Source organism: Mauremys reevesii, linkage group 14 (assembly GCF_016161935.1).
Source record: "Mauremys reevesii isolate NIE-2019 linkage group 14, ASM1616193v1, whole genome shotgun sequence".
Taxonomy (NCBI): domain Eukaryota; kingdom Metazoa; phylum Chordata; order Testudines; family Geoemydidae; genus Mauremys; species Mauremys reevesii.
In genome coordinates this window covers 19,774,133-19,790,850 of record NC_052636.1, presented here as the reverse complement: position 1 = coordinate 19,790,850, position 16,718 = coordinate 19,774,133, and the positions used below count along the sequence as shown (strand labels likewise).

Genomic DNA, 16,718 nt, shown 5'->3' with positions numbered 1-16,718 from the left:
TCATCCTGCTGCTTTGCTCATGCCCAGAGGGGATGTGGCCCACCAGTCTCCCTGCACCAGTTTCAGTCCTGCTCAGTGAGGGGCAAGTGACAATTGCATGGAAGGTCTGGGGGGGTTCTGCTCCTAAGTCACCTCGGTACATTTAAGATTCCCACCCACTGTGCTGCTTGGGACAATGGTAGATGAGAAGGGTGAATCCTCCAGCACTGGAGGGAAAGGTCCCATCTGCACAGACTGAGAGGCAAGGAAACAGAGGGGCAGTCAGTGCTCAGGGAGGAGAGGGGTCAATGATTTACTCCCAGCAGGGGACACTGTCTTTTTGAGTATCAGAGGGGTAGCCGTGTTAGTCTGGATCTGTAAAAGGCGACAGAGTCCTGTGGCACCTTCTAGACCAGGGGTCTCAAATTCAAATGACCCCGAGGGCCGCATGAGGACTAGTGCATTGGCCTGAGGGCCGCATCACTGACACGCCCCCTTGCTGCCCCTGGCCCCACCCCCAATCCACCCCTTCCATGAGGCCCTGCCCCTGCCCTGTCTCTGTCTCAGGACTAGGGCAGAAGGGCAGGGGAAGGGCAGCCTGCCCTGGCCCTAGTGAAGGGGGGCTCTAGGACCCTGCGGCAGCAGGTGATGCCGGAAGCTGGCATAGCAGAGGAGTGGAGTCAGCGTGAGCTCCCGGGCAGGCTCCTGGGCGGTGAGGGGGCAGCAAGTGGGGGCCGGGAGACACTGGGGAGGTGCGTGGGGTGGCAGGTGGGGCCAGGAGAGACCCGGCCCCAAACATTGGGAGCAGCGCGGGAGCTTAGGCACAGAAAATAACTCGGGAGGGGCGGGGTGAGGGGAGTTTGGCGGTGACAGGAAGTAACTGGGGAGCTCTAGGGCCGCCCAGAGGATTCCGGGGCCCGGGTCTCGGCGGGGGCCCTTCCGTTCCAGGACCCGCCGCCAAAGTGCCCGAAGACCTGCGGCGGGGGTCCCCGCCGCGGGTCTTTGGGGCAGTTAGGCGGTGGGTCCCGAACGGAAGGGGCCCCCGCCGCCAAGACCGGCTGCGCTCGGCGGCGGCGGGTCCGTCTTCCCCACCCCGGCCCCGGCGGGTCTCGCTTCCCTTCCCCCCCCCCCGGCCCGGCCCCGCGGCTCCCGCTTCCCCCTTACCCGAGCGCGTCTCGCGAGGCCTGAGCCGTCCGCTCAGAGCCGTGGTGAGGGGCGGGGCTGGGAGCTCCACGCCGATCGCAGCGCTCAGCCCAGAGCTCCCAGCCCCACCCCCTTCCCACGCGGCTCGGATCGGGGCCGGGCTCAGGCGCTTGGACGGAGACTCGGCGCTCTATGCGCCGAGGCTCCAGGAGAGGGGCGGAGGCGGGAGCCTCCGCTTTTCTCTTGGGGGCCCCTGCGGAGCCCGGGGCCCATTGCCCCCTTTCCCCCCCCCCTCTGGGCGGCCCTGGGGAGCTCCGCGGGCCGCAGGGAAGAGCTCCGCGGGCCGCATGTTTGAGACCCCTGTTCTAGACTAACAGACGTATTGGAGCATGAGCTTTCGTGGGTGAATCCCCACTTTGTCAGATGAATGGAGTGGGAATTCTGTGCCTGGCTAGCCAACTACAAAAGCAGTTTCTCCTCCCTTGGTGATCACACCTCAACTGCTAGAAGAGGGTCTCATCCTCCCTGATTGAACTAACCTTGTTATCTCTTGACTGATTCTTGCCTGCATATTTATACCTGCCCCTGCAAATTTCCACTACATTCATCTGACAAAGTGGGATTCACCCATGGAAGCTTATGCTCCAATACATCTGTTAGTCTGTAAGGTGCCACTGGACTCTGTCTTTTTGAGGCGAGTGCTGCTGGCTTGGGATGGTGCTGACGATGGATAGAAAAAAGGCTGGAGTCAATGGCAGATGGGACCACAGAAGGTCCTGGGTGCTCAGATGCCCCCAGTTATTGCACCCAGGCCTGTCCTAGACAGAGAAAAGACACCGAGGGACCCAGCCCCCCTACAGTGATCCCATGGACAAGAACCTGGTTAGGAGTGGGGTGAAGGTTCCCTCTGGGCAAAGGGGAGCTGAAAACCCTCCGTGTCCTGGAATTTAAGCAATGAAAGCTTCAAACCCTGCATGGGTGTGGGCTGAGGTGCATCAGCAGAAGATTGGGCTGGACAGAGGTGGCAGGTTTGTATAATTTTTGGTGGTGCCCAGAATGGGACCAAGTCCTGCCCCACCTGCCACACACACCTGCCTAAGGCTCTGGGAAGGAGTTTGGTTGTGGGAGGGAGAGGGGTTGGGCTCTGGGAGAGTTTGGGTGCAGGGTCTGGGCTCAGTCAGGGGGTTGTGGTGAAGGAGGCAGTGTGGGGGGCAGGCTCTTGGAGGGAGGTTGGGTGCAGGTGTGGGGTCTGGGCTGGGGCAGGGGGTTGGGGTTGCAGGAGAGGGTGAGGGGTGCAGCATTTACCTCGGGCATCTCCCGAAAGCAACCCGCAGCCCCTAAGCTGGAGGGCCGGGGGCGTCTCTGCGCACTGCTACCCACAGACTTCACCCCCGCAGCTCCCATTGCCACAGTTGGCAGAGTTGGCAGTTGGGGCGGGGGCAGCATGTGGAGACCCTCCATGCCAACAGTTGTTCTTCTCACAGCTGGCTGATGGGGGGCAGCAGGGGATCTCCCAAATCTGGGGGAATCTCTCTGTGCCCCACTGTTAGCTCTCCATCCTATCTCCCTAACCACGCACACCACTCCTCCCCATTATCAGTGTTTTAGAGAGACCCTCCTCCCTTTATGGGATACAGACTCTCTGTGACAGAGACTGACTGGGGCTCCTCTCTGCATGGCCCCAGTGGGGAAGGAAAGAGACTGGAGGGGGGGGAGAAGATGGGCAGAAGGAGTCTAATGGGGCAAAGCCAGAATAGAGGAGATTTTCTTCCTGTTAAAATGTACTGGAGTCTCATCGCTGAAAAGCCACATCTTGAGTTAAGTTTGAACCAGCAGCCTTTCAATTACCAGGCAAAGGTGTGAACCACAGAGACTGATAACTGCCTGCTTCCCGAATGTGTTTAAAAAACATCTTCAGGGATGCAACTGGTTAGTGGAGAGGGGCCATCTGTTGGGGTTATGAGTTCAAGCTTTCTCTCAAGCCCTTGTTTCTCTTACCTGTGTAGTTTGTTTTGCCAGTTCATATAGAAAGTGCTATACTAGAAAAAGGAGAGTAAGTTCTAAAATGTAGAGGTGGGTGCATACTTTAGAAACATCCCCCCTGTGCTGCCATTAGTTCCAGCAGATTGTTCACTGGAAGGGCAAATTGATTTCTTTGCTGCTGAGAAAGATGCCAGGACAGGTCTGTGGGCACCAGAGCTCTCTGCTTCTTCCAGCTCCTTCCCTGCTCCAGTCACTGCTGTAGGAGGATCCTATATGCACTGAGCCTAAACATTTTCCTGGGCCTTCTTAGCATAGTTGCCAGCATGTCAGTCTCATACTCAGTGGGTCCTGAGCTCACACCTCAGAAAAGAGAATGGTTTTCTGCTCCCTGCTTCAGATTTTCTAAAGGAAATCAGACAAAAGAAGCTATAGGAGAGTGGCTCCTAGACACTCTAACACACACAGATTTTTCTAAGGCATTAACTTTTCCTTCTCTGTGGAGTTTGTATTCTCCATAGAGCAAAATAAAACAAAAACATGCAAGTCTAAGACTAATACAGTATGAAACTCAATACAGATAAAATCTCACCCTCAGAGATCTTCCAATAAGCTTCTTTTGCAGACTAGACTTATTTCTTGTCTGGGCCCAATCTTTTCACCTGGTATAGTCCTTGTTCCAGCTCAGGTGGTAGCTAGGGATTTCTCATGACTGCAGCCACCTTTCTTCTGTTCCACCCCCTTATACAGCTTTGGTACAAGGCAGGAATCTTTTGTCTCTCTCCTGGGGAAAAGCCCCAGGTTTAAGATGGATTCCTGTACCAGGTGACATGGTCACATGCCCTGTGAGACCCCAAGCCTTCATTGTTCCTGGCCTGACTCAGATGGTGCAGGACAGAGCCATCTCCAGTCAATTGTCCTGGTTAATGGGAGCCATCAAGAGTCCAAACCACTATTAATGGCCCACACTTTGCATCATTACAACAGGACCTCAGAGTTATAGTTCATATTTCTAGCTTCAGATACAGGAATGATCGGTTGATACAAATAGGCTGAACACACACAGTAGATAATAAGCTTTGTAATGATACTGCACAAGAGACCTTTTGCATGAAGCATGTTCCAGTTACATTATGTTCACACTCATTAGCATATTTTCATAAAATCATCAACATCACAGCAGGGAAAGGGTTTTACTGCGGCACCTGGGAGCAGTTGAGTTTCATGTTCAGGCTCTGCTATGAGTTCCTCCAGGTTTCCCATAAGCACACAGGGCCCTTAGTGGGTACTCTCGATACAGAAATGGCCCAGATACAATGAAGTGATGGGAATTGCATTTTCCTTTTTAATTTTTGAATTTCCAATGACATTTCTGTTTGTGATTTTGTTTTGCTTCGTATAACTGTGTTTTCTCAGGGACTTGATATTTACCAGGCTAACTAACAGCTAATAACGGGAGACTTCCAAGCAGGGCGTGGGTGAGCAGAAAAGAACTGTAAGAGACGCTGGTTTTCGACCTTGTGTTAGATAAGAATAGAATGCAGATTGTAGCAGAAATTGCTGAGAGAAGTAAGCTATCAGAAAGGAATATGTACAAACAAAATGCAATTGTTGCTCCTTACTGTATGTCGCAAAAGGTATAAATGCTTGCCTTAATTGTTTATCTAACCGAGACCTACCTCGGGAGGGGAAACTCTGCCTGTCTGTACTCTCCCGAATAACTGCAGTTGCTCGAAATAAACGGCATAATATAATAACATTTAACATCTCTGTGGTGGGAAGAACATCTCAACAGCCCAACACTGTGGCATTTGATTTAAAAAAGGAGAACTATACAAAAACGAGGGGGGTTAGTTAAACAGAATTTAAAAGGTACAGTGACTAAAGTGAAATTCCTGTAAGCTGCATGGACACTTTAATGACACCATAATAGAGGCCCAACTTAAATGTATACCCCAATTTAAGAAACACAGTAAAAGAACTAAAAAAGAGCCACCGGGGCTTAACAACCATGTAAAAGAAGCAGTGAGAGACAAAAAGTCTTCCTTTAAAAAGTGGAAGTCAAATCCTAGAAAGGAGCATAAACATTGCCAAATTGTAGGTGACAAATCTGAGAAACTGTCACAGACTGAAGTGTCACTAGAGGAGGTTTTGGAATTAATTGATAAACTCAACATTAACAAGTCACCGGGACCAGATGGCATTCACCCAAGAGTTCTGAAAGAACTCAAATGTGAAGTTATGGAACTATTAACTATGGTTTGTAACCTGTCCTTTGAATCGGCTTCGTACCCAATGACTGGAAGTTAGCTAATGTAACGCCACTATTTTAAAAGGGCTCTAGAGGTGATCCCGCAATTACAGACCAGTAAGTCTAACATCGGTACCGGGCAAATTAGTTGAAACGATAGTAAAGAATAAAATTGTCAGACACATAGAAGAACATAAATTGTTGGGCAAAAGTCAACACAGTTTCCGTAAAGGGAAGTCATGTCTTACTAATCTATTAGAGTTCTTTGAGAGGGTCAACAAACATGTGGACAAGGGGATCCGTGGACATAGTGTACTTAGATTTCCAGAAAGCCTTTGACAAGGTCCTCACCAAAGGCTCTTACATAAATTAAGCTGTCATGGGATAAAAGGGAAGGTCCTTTCAAGGATTGAGAACGGGTTAAAAGACAGGGAACAAAGGGTAGGAATTAATGGTAAATTCTCAGAATGGAGAGGGGTAACTAGTGGTGTTCCCAAGGGTCAGTCCTAGGACCAATCCTATTCACCTTATTCATAAACGATCTGGAGAAAGGGGTAAAAGTGAGGTGGCAAAGTTTGCAGATGATACTAAACTGCTCAAGATAGTTAAGACCAAAGCAGACTGTGAAGAACTTAATAAAGATCTCACAAAACTAAGTGATTGGGCAACAAAATGGCACATGAAATTTAATGTGGATAAATGTAAAGTAATGCATATTGGAAAAAATAACTCCAATTATACATAAAATATGATCGGGACTAATTTAGTTACAATAAATCAGGAAAAAGATCTTGGAGTCATCATGGATAGTTCTCTGAAGATGCCCACGCAGTGTGCAGAGGCGGTCAAAAAAGCAAACAGGATGTTAGGAATCATTAAAAAGGGGATAGAGAATAAGACTGACTATATTATTACCCTTATATAACTCCATGGTATGCCCACATCTTGAATTCTATGTACAGATGTGGTCTCCTCATCTCAAAAAGATATACTGGCATTAGAAAAGGTTCAGAGAAGGGCAATTAAAATGATTAGGGTTTGGAACGGGTCCCATATGAGGAGAAATTAAAGAGGCTAGGGCTTTTCAGCTTGGAAAAGAGGAGACTAAGAGGGAATATGATAGAGGTATATAAAATCATGAGTGATGTGGAGAAAGTAGATAAGGAAAAGTTATTTACTTACTCCCATAATATAGGTTCACTCCCTGGGCTGCTTCTGCTCTACAACTATAATTGTCTTTTACACCAAAATCACTAACTTGAGCACCCAATTCCATGTACAGTCCTAGTGGATGTAAGGCACAGGTAACTTTTGCCTCAGGGTAGCTTGTTGGCATCAACCCTCTCTCCCACACCTGGAGCTGATGAAATTCCTGGCTGGAGGGACACACACTCTTACAAGTCAAAAGGGAAGGAGCTGATAGAAAAGATCACAGGACTGACCCCAAAGAAGGGTGAGCTGCAAAAGGCAGAAGCAGGCAACTCATCTGGCAGAGCCGAGAGACCACAGTGAAGATGGTGCAAAGATCACTATATTGGAATTAGCAAATCTGATTTTTTTTAAAACAATTTTTTGGGAAGCCCTAATAAAGGCATTTCTTACAGTTCTCTCCGATTTGGATTTTCTGATATCTAATAAGGAATGACATCTGATTGAAGCTTTTCCCAAATGCAGAGCATGTGTAGGGTCTCTCTCCACTGTGGATTCTACGATGTCTGACAAAGTCTGAGTGCTCAATGAAACTTTTCCCGCACTCAGAGCATGTGTAGGGCGTCTCTCATGTGTGGATTCTATGATGTGTGACAAGGCTTGAGCGCTGACTGAAGCATTTCCCGCACTCAGAGCATGTGTAGGGCGTCTCTCCTGTGTGGATTCTCTGGTGTGTGATAAGGTTTGAGCGCCAACTGAAGCTTTTCCCGCACTCAGCGCACGTGAAGGGCGTCTCCCCTGTGTGGATTCTCTGATGCGTGATAAGGATTGAGCGCAGACTGAAGCTTTTCCCGCACTCAGCGCACGTGTAGGGCGTCTCTCCTGTGTGGATTCTCTGATGCGTGATAAGGTTTGAGCGCCAACTGAAGCTTTTCCCGCACTCAGCGCACGTGTAGGGCATCTCCCCTGTGTGGATTATCTGATGCGTGACAAGGTTTGAGCGCCGACTGAAGCTTTTCCCGCACTCAGAGCACGTGTAGGGCGTCTCCCCTGTGTGGATTCTCTGATGTGTGATAAGGCTTGAGCGCCGACTGAAGCTTTTCCCGCACTCAGCGCACGTGTAGGGCGTCTCCCCTGTGTGGATTCTCTGATGTGTGATAAGGCTTGAGAGCTGATTGAAGCTTTTCCCGCACTCAGCGCACATGTAGGGCGTCTCCCCTGTGTGGATTCTCTGATGTGTGATAAGGTTTGAGTGCCGACTGAAGCTTTTCCCGCACTCAGCGCACGTGTAGGGCGTCTCCCCTGTGTGGATTCTCTGATGTCTGATAAGGTGTGAGCGCTGACTGAAGCTTTCCCCACACTCGTGGCATTTGTAGTGCGTCTCTTCCAAGTTGATTCTCTCATGTGTAATAAGGGCTGAGTAGCTACTGAAGTTCTCCTCTGGCCTCTGCTGAGTCTCAGAGGCTTTTACTGTTTCTCGGAGTGCACAACTCCTGGAAACATTCCCTTTGGGTTTTTCTGATAACGTCCCATGTGGTGCTCCTTGCTCAGCATCTTCCTGCTGGGGTTTCTGCTCCTCATTCTCACGCACCATCCTATCACCTGATGGGAGACAGAGAGAATCCAGGCATAGGTCACTCCCTGTGCCTGAGAGAAAGGAAATCTCAGAGACAGGAATTTTAAAAGGGATGAACAAACCAAAATATGTGCAGGAGAGATCAAACCTATCAGGAGCTGATTTTCCCAGAAGAGAGAGGAAGGGATCAGTTTTGGTCTGCATTTCACCAGAACATGGAGGGGGGAAAGTGGGATCAGGCAGGGATCTGCTGCCAGTTGTTAGTCAGGATAGGTGGGAAGCCATGAGTGACATCTGCCTAATTATTCCACATCTGCAGGGAACAATCCTGAACTTGGAGAGCTCACAAGGTCTTTGTAGGGCATCCCAAATGTTTCCTGTATTCATGGACAGTTTTTGACTTGCTTTAACCAAGTCCTCACCTGTGCAGGCAGCTCTTGGAAGCACTTCTTTCTCAGAACCCTGGAGGTCCTGGACCCACGGCTCTTCCCCTCGTTCCAGCTGGGAGACCACATCAGGTGTGGAATTTAGAAACCCTATGCCAGACAAAGAAAACAAGGGAGGTCGGTGGAATTTGTGGGATACTTGTTACAAAGAATATTCCATGGTTTTAAGCTCAGATCATTTTTAAGCAGTAACATCTGTGGCAAAGTTCCTCCTCTCCCCTAGTAGGTCCTGCGCTTATTGGCGGATTTCCTCCCCTCAGTGGTCTTCCCCTTGGATGAAACCCACAGTCTGGATCAACTCCTCCTATGTCTGTTTAGGAGTAGCGAGACTTGGGGGGAACCCGATCCCACCCTCTACTCCGGGTTCCAGCCCAGGGCCCTGTGAATTGCAGCAGTCTCTATAGTGCTACTTGTAACCGCTGCTTGACTGCTACAGCTCCCTGGACTACTTCCCCATAGCCTCCTTCAAACACCTTCTTTATCCTCACCATAGGATCCTCCTGGTGTCTGATACTGCTAGATTGTATGGTGTTTCCTCAATCCTCCAGTAGTACCCCCTCTCAGTTCTTAGTTCCTTGTGTCTCTTGCTCCCAGCTCCTCATACGCACTTCCTTCCTCTGGCTCCTCCTCCTTGACTGGAGTGAGCTCCCCTTTTTATACCAGGTGCCTTGATTAGCCTGTCCTGATTGGCTGCAGGTGCTCCAATCAATGTAGCTCTCTCCGGTACCTTCTAGAAAGTTCTTAATTGGCCCCAGGTGCCTTGATTAGCCTGGAGCGACTGCCATTTTGGTTCCTATGGTACTAGGGATTTGCTTAGCCTGGAGCTAACATACCTGCTCCTCAATACTTTCTTGTAGCCATCCGGCCTTGCTCCATCACATATCCCCCCCTCTGCTCAACACCATAGGGTTGTGCAACTTGGGACGCCAGGCAGTGTGCTCGTGAAAGACCATCAGCGTTGCCGTGGTGACATCCAGCCCTATGCCGTATACAGAACTGGAATGGTTGTAGGGATAAGAACCACCTGGTGACCCTTGCATTCTTTTCCTTATTTCTCTGCATCCACTGGAGGGGTGCGTGGTCTGTCACAAGAGTAAATCGCCGGCCCAAGAGGTAATAACGCAGCGTCTCCATGGCCCATTTGACAGCGAGGCATTCTCTCTCGACTACTGCATACTTCTGTTCTCGTGGGAGCAGCTTTCTGCTTAGGTAGAGAATCGGGTGTTCTTCATCTCCAATCATTTGTGACAGAACTGCCCCAACCCCACCTCAGAAGCATCTGTCTGTAAAATAAATTCCTTGGTAAAGTCTGGGGCTATGAGTATGGGGTCATTACAGAGGGCCGTCTGAAGGTCTACAAACGCCTCTCTGCAGCGTCGGTCCACTTTATCATGTCTGGACCTCGAGCCTTCACCAGGTCCGTTAGAGGACTTGCCCTGCTGGCGAAGTGGGAATAAACCGACGGTAGTAGCCTACCACGCCTAGGAATGCACGGACCTGCTTCTTTCGGGTTGGCTGGGCCAGTTTTGAATCGCTTCTAGTTTATTAGTTTGGGGCTTCACTATACCCCTTCCTACAATATATCCCAGGTACCTAGCCTCTGCTAGTCCTATGGCGCACTTAGCAGGATTAGCGGTGAGGCCAGCCCGCCTTAAGGTGCGTAGCACTGCCTCAACCTTCTCCAAGTGGGTTCCCAGTCTGGCATATGGATGATGACATCATCTAGGTATGCAGCTGCATAACTAGTATGGGGGCGCAGCAGCTTATCCATGAGGCGCTGGAATGTGGCTGGGGCCCCATGTAACCCAAAAGGGAGAACAGTGTACTGGAATAGCCCGTCTGGGGTGGAGAACGCTGTCTTTTCTTTAGCTTCTTTGGTCAGGGGAATCTGCCAATACCCTTTTGTCAGATGCAATGTAGTCAAGAAACGGGCACTACCCAGTCGGTCAACCAGTTCATCGATGCGTGGTATGGGGTATGCATCAAACTGGGATACTTCATTCAGTCGGCGAAAGTCATTACAGAATCTCATGGTACCATCAGGTTTGGGCACTAGAACAATTGGACTGCACCACTGACTGTAGGATTCTTCAATAATGCCTAATTCTAACATTTTCTTTACTTCGGCCTTGATTTCTTCTCTTTTGGCTGCTGGGATTCGGTAGGGTCTCAGTGTTATTTTGGCTCCAGGGATCGTGCGGATATGGTGATAGGTCTCAGTTGTCCGCCCGGTTTTGTAGAAAACATCTCGGTTACGATTAATCATATCGGTTGCCTCGATCTTTTGGATTGGCGTCAAGTCGGGTGATATCTTTACTTGCTCATGTACGTTATCCTCCTGGGGAAGAGTCTCCGGTGACTAAGCATGCCTCTCGATCATGCCAAGGTTTTAGAAGATTGATGTGGTAAATTTGCTCGTTTTCTGCGGCATGGCTGCCGTACCTTATAGTTTACCTCTCCCACGGCTTCAATTACTTCATAGGGTCCCTGCCACTGGGCCAACAGCTTGCTTTCTGCTGTGGGCACAAGGACCATTACTCGATCCCCGGTTGGAACCGTCAAGCTTTGCTTGGTGGTTATAATGGGTCCGTTGGGTCTCCTGTGCTTTTTCCAAGTGTTCTCGCACAATGGGTGTAACCTGGGCTATCCGATCCTCATCTGTAGTACACGCTCAACTATGTTCCTTCCGGATTTGGCTCCTCTTCCCAGGCTTCTCAGGCTATATCCAATATGCCTCGGGGGTGGCGCCCATATAGTAGTTCGAATGGAGAGAAGCCTGTGGAGGCTTGTGGAACTTCCCGGATGGCAAACATGAGGTAAGGCAATAGGGTATCCCAGTCTTTCCCATCCCGGCTCACCACTTTCCTGATCATGGCCTTGAGGGTCCTATTGAACCTTTCCACCAGGCCGTCTGTTTGTGGGTGGTATACAGAGGTCCGTAGGGCTTGTACATGGAGCAATGAACAGAGATCTTTCATCAATTTAGACACGAAAGGTGTCCCTTGATCAGTCAGCATCTCCTTGGGTAGCCCGACCCGGGAAAAGATCTGTACTAACTCCTTAGCTATTGTCTTGGAAGCTGTGTTGCGTAGGAGGACAGCTTCCGGGTATCGGGTTGCATAGTCTAGTACAACCAGCACATGTTGGTGGCCCTGAGTTGTCTTCTCTAGGGGCCCAATCAGATCCATGGCTATGCGTTCAAATGGTATCTCTATTATTGAAAGAGGTATCAAAGGGGCCCGCAAGTGTGGGCGAGGGCTATGTAGCTGACACTCTGGACAAGAGGTGCAGTATCGCCTGACATCTTCATGTATTCCTGGCCAGAAGAACCTCCGCAGGATCCTGGCCTGGGTCTTCTCTACCCCTAAGTGTCCTCCAAACAGGTGACTGTGGGCGAGGCTCAATATAGCTTTTTGATGTTTTCGGGGCACCAGAAGTTGATGTATCTCCTGCTCCTGCATTTGCACCACACGGTACAGGAGATCTTTCTTCACTATAAAGTAGGGTCCTGGACCTCGGACCTTCCTCCACTGGTATCCCATCTATCTCAGCCACCTCTTTACTGACGTTATCATATCTGGGGTCCTCTGCCTGGTCCCGTCCGAACGTCTCTCTCCCAGGACTACCCTGCCTGAGCTCCCAGGGGCCGGCTTCTGCTTCTTCCAATGGCCTGTCGCCCTCATGGCTGGGGCCAGCCTCCGGCTCACCTTCCGTGTTGGTAGTTTCACTGTTGGCTGCTCGTGCCCGTCTGCCTACTAGCGCAGTCTTCTGGCCTTGGGTCAGGATCTGGGTTCCCAAAGCCTTCGCGGCCTTCCTTTCTTTTTTTGTCTTCCGGGCCTTTGGGGGGCTGAGAATAGATCCTGAGAAAACTCAGAAAACATTGGGGGTTGACATTCCCCCAGTGATGAGTCGCTGTCAACAGGGTCTCCACTTCCCTGCAGCCTCTCAGGGGGAAGTAAATTATCAAACCCTGGATAGTCTCTCCCAATAACTACAGGATATGGGAGTTTAGGTACAACGCCCACTGTCACCTCAATGGGGTTCCCCTGAACCTCTATCTCCACTGGGATGATGGCGTATTGGCTCACGGCCCCATGCACACATGTCACTGCTACACGTTTATTTGCAGCAGCTGGCTACTTTTTACCAGCTTACCCGATATAAGGGTGATAGCACTTCCTGAGTCCATCAGTGCTGTAGTCTTTGTTCCATTTATCTTCACTGGCCTGGTATAGTTATGTGGGGCTAACGCAACGCCCGCCAGGTGGATAAGGGAGCATGGGACCTCCCAATCCCCCAAGTTGCATTGCATAGGCTCTTTGGTGCTGGGACATTGTGCAGCTATGTGTCCCCACTCCCCACATGCATAACATCTATAACGATTTCTAGTCAGTCTCCGATCCTGTGGGCTAGGGGTTTTAGTCACAGAGTTCCCTCCACTCAGGCCAATCCCTTCCTTCTGGAGTCTCTGTTGGTTTTCAGCCCCCCTCTTCCTCCACCTAGGACTCCCGAGGGGTTTGGCTGTCTTTCCTTGCGTAGTTGGGTCAATTCCCTGGCTGTCATGCGTCTTTCTACCAGCGTGGTCATCTCATCATAAATGCAGGGATCGTTCTGGCTTACCCATTTGCGAAGATCTGGTGGCAGTGCCCTCGTGTACCGGTCGATGACCAGAACCTCTAGTATCTCTTCCAGACTCCGGGATTCTGTTTGCAACCACTTTCGTGTGAGATGGACGAGGTCATATAATTGGGATCGTGGGGTTTTGTCTTCCCGGTACCACCACTCATGATACCGCTGGGCCTGTACTGCGGATGTTACCCCAGATCTGGCCAAGATCTCTGCCTTCAGCTGGGAGTAGTCTGCTGCAGCTTCTTCAGGCAGATCATGGTAGGCCTTCTGGGCCTCCCCACACAGGAACGGGGCAAGGATGCTAGCCCACTGATCTCGAGGCCAGGCCTCCCGTAGAGCTGTCCTCTCAAAGGCCAGAAGGTATGCCTCTACCTCATCTTCCCTCGTCATTTTCTGCAGCCAATGGTTAGCCCGTATGAGCCGTGTCCCATCATGCCCACGGTTCATTTCTGCAAGGGTCTTTACCTGGCTTACCAGTTCCTGCAACATAGCTCGGTTTTGAACAGCTTGGTCCATCAGCAGGCGGTTAGTTTCTTGCTGCAGCAGCACTGCTTCTTCCTGGGCAGCTGCCTGGACACGGGTAGCCTCCTGCTGGGCCGCCGTGGCTTGTATCAGTGCCCGTACTACATCATCCATTGTGGTAACAAATTGTAAACCCCCTTCCCTTTTTGTGTGTGTTTTTAAATCACCCTCCTTCTTCCGCCGCTGTGCACACCAAAAATCCCACCCCTGACACCAGTTGTGGCAAAGTTCCTCCTCTCCTCTAGTAGGTCCTGCGCTTATTGGCAGATTTCCTCCTCAGTGGTCTTCCCTTGGATGAAACCCACAGTCTGGATCAACTCCTCCTATGTCTGTTTAGGAGTAGCGAGACTTGGGGAACCCGATCCCACCTCTACTCCGGGTTCCAGCCCAGGGCCCTGTGAATTGCAGCAGTCTCTATAGTGCTACTTGTAACCCCTGTTTGACTGCTACAGCTCCTGGACTACTTCCCCATAGCCTCCTTCAAACACCTTCTTTATCCTCACCATAGGATCCTCCTGGTGTCTGATACTGCTAGATTGTATGGTGTTTCCTCAATCCTCCAGTAGTACACCCTCTCAGTTCTTAGTTCCTTGTGTCTCTGACTCCCAGTTCCTCATACGCACTTCCGTCCTCTGGCTCCTCCTCCTCAGACTGGAGAGCTCCCCTTTTTATACCAGGTGCCTTGATTAGCCTGTCCTGATTGGCTGCAGGTGCTCCAATCAATGTAGCTCTCTCCAGTACCTTCTAGAAAGTTCTTAATTGGTTCCAGGTGCCTTGATTAGCCTGTTCTGATTGGCTGCAGGTGCTCCAATCAATGTAGCTCTCCGGTGCCTTCTAGAAAGTTCTTAATTGACCCCAGGTGCCTTGATTAGCCTGGAGCGACTGCCATTTTGGTTCCTATGGTACTAGGGATTTGCTTAGCCTGGAGCTAACATACCTGCTCCTCAATACTTTCCTGTAGCCATCCGGCCTTGCTCCATCACACATCCCAAGACCAGCTTCCTTGGCTCCAAGTGGCAGGAGAGGAGTTATTAATCATATGCATTACCTTAGTGCCTAAGGACCAACTAACAGTGTGTCTCCGTTGTGCTAGGCACAGTACAAATGCAGAATAGTAGATGGCCCGTGCTCTGAAGAATTTACAGTCTAAATAGACAAGACAGACACAGCATGGGGGAAGGGGTAGAACCTCTGTTAGAATGGCGATATTCAGGCCTGCCTGCAAAGCCTATATTTTAAGAACTTAGGTGTATTTTTATCACTTAGCTAGTTACAGGAGTATGAAAACAAAGAAACAAAATCACAGTCTGCCTGTGCCTGGGCCTTCTCTCACTAGGATAGGCTGAGGCCTTGTTATTAGGCTAAGGCCTTTGGCTAAGCAGCAGGGGCAGCCATAAGCTGGGAAGCGAAGGGTCACATCCTCACATTCCAAACCAGTCACACTGAAATAAGGTGCTATTGGGCTGTTTGGAAGTCGATCCTGTCTGGATCTTAAGATGGTTAAAGAAACCTTAATTTGATAGCATTCTGTCTGGCAAGAAATCACTTATCAATGGTTGTGAAACCCTCATTTCTGTATTGCTTTATCTTTATGGCCACAACTTTTACATTGTTAATCAGTCTGGTTCTCTAATTGTTTCTCTCTCCTGTATAATTAATGTTGCCAGGTGTAAGTTAATTAGGGTAGTGGTTTATAATTGGTTAGAGCAGAAGTAGGCAACCTATGGCAGCACATGAACTGATTTTCAGTGGTACTCACATTGCCCAGGTCCTGGCCACCGGTCCAGAAGGCTCTGCATTTTTAATTAATTTTAAATGAAGCTTCTTAAACATTTTAAAAACCTTACTGACTTTACATACAATAGTTCAATTATGTATTATAGACTTATAGAAAGAGACTTTCTAAAAACGTTAAAATGTATTATTGGCACATGAAATCTTATATTAGAGCAAATAAATGAAGACTCAGCACACCACTTCTGAAAGGTGGCCGACGCCTGGGTTAGAGAATTAGTCACAATATGTTAGAATTGGTTAGTTAAATTTCAGCACAATGATTGGTTAAGATATAGCTGAGAATATTGCTCTATAAATGGGGTCAAAGTGGAGGGGGGAAGGAAATTGGAATAATAGAATATCAGGGTTGGAAGGGACCTCAGGAGGTCATCTAGTCCCACCCCTGCTCAAAGCAGGACCAATCCCCAACTAAATCATCCCAGCAAAGGCTTTGTCAAGCCTGACCTTAAAAACCTCTAAGGAAGGAGATTCCACCACCTCCGTGGGGAACCCATCCCAGGGCTTCACCACCCTCCTAGTGAAATAGTGTTTCCTAATAGCCAACCTAAACCTCCCCCATTGCAACTTGAAATCATTACTCTTGGTTCTGTCATCTGCTACCACTGAGAACAGTTTAGACCCATCCTCTTTGGAACCCCCCTTCAGGTAGTTGAAAGCAGCTATCAAATCCCCCCCTCATTCTTCTCTTCTGCAGACTAAACAATCCCAGTTCCCTCAGCCTCTCCTCAGAAGTCATGTGTTCCAGTCCCCTAACCATTTTTGTTGCCCCCCGCAGGATGCTTTCCAATTTTTCCACATCCTTCTTATAGTGTTGGGCCCAAAACTGGACACAGTGCTCCAGATGAGGCCCCATGAATGTTGGTTAGGGGGCGAACGGGAACAGGGACACAGGCAAAGCCCGACTGGTGTGAAGGGCTTCGGAATATGTAATCTTATAGGTGTAAAAATTGTACAGACTATACCACCCTGTGACATCATCAACGAAGTGCCCATTTGTGCCTGGGTAGGGGCCCTGCTCTGGGCGGGAGGATGCAGCAAGGACTCAGGATCGGTGGCCGGGGTCGCTGTGCATAGGAGATGGGGAGGTTATGTGAGGAGGGGGGTAATGAGTGGGAGAGGGAGGTCAAGAGTTAAAATATTAATATTTGGGGAAAAAATGTATAATAAAGTGAAACTGAACAGAAACAAAACTGGAATGGAGGCTCTAAAGCAACAAGGCTTCGGTAGGGATTTGGGGTTAAAGGTC

General features: G+C 49.6%; 1 pseudogene; it reads right to left on the bottom strand.

Annotated features, from left to right (window-relative positions):
* Window positions 1-7,013: 7,013 nt before the first annotated feature.
* Window positions 7,014-10,483, bottom strand: LOC120381553 (annotated as a pseudogene).
* Window positions 10,484-16,718: the final 6,235 nt, after the last annotated feature.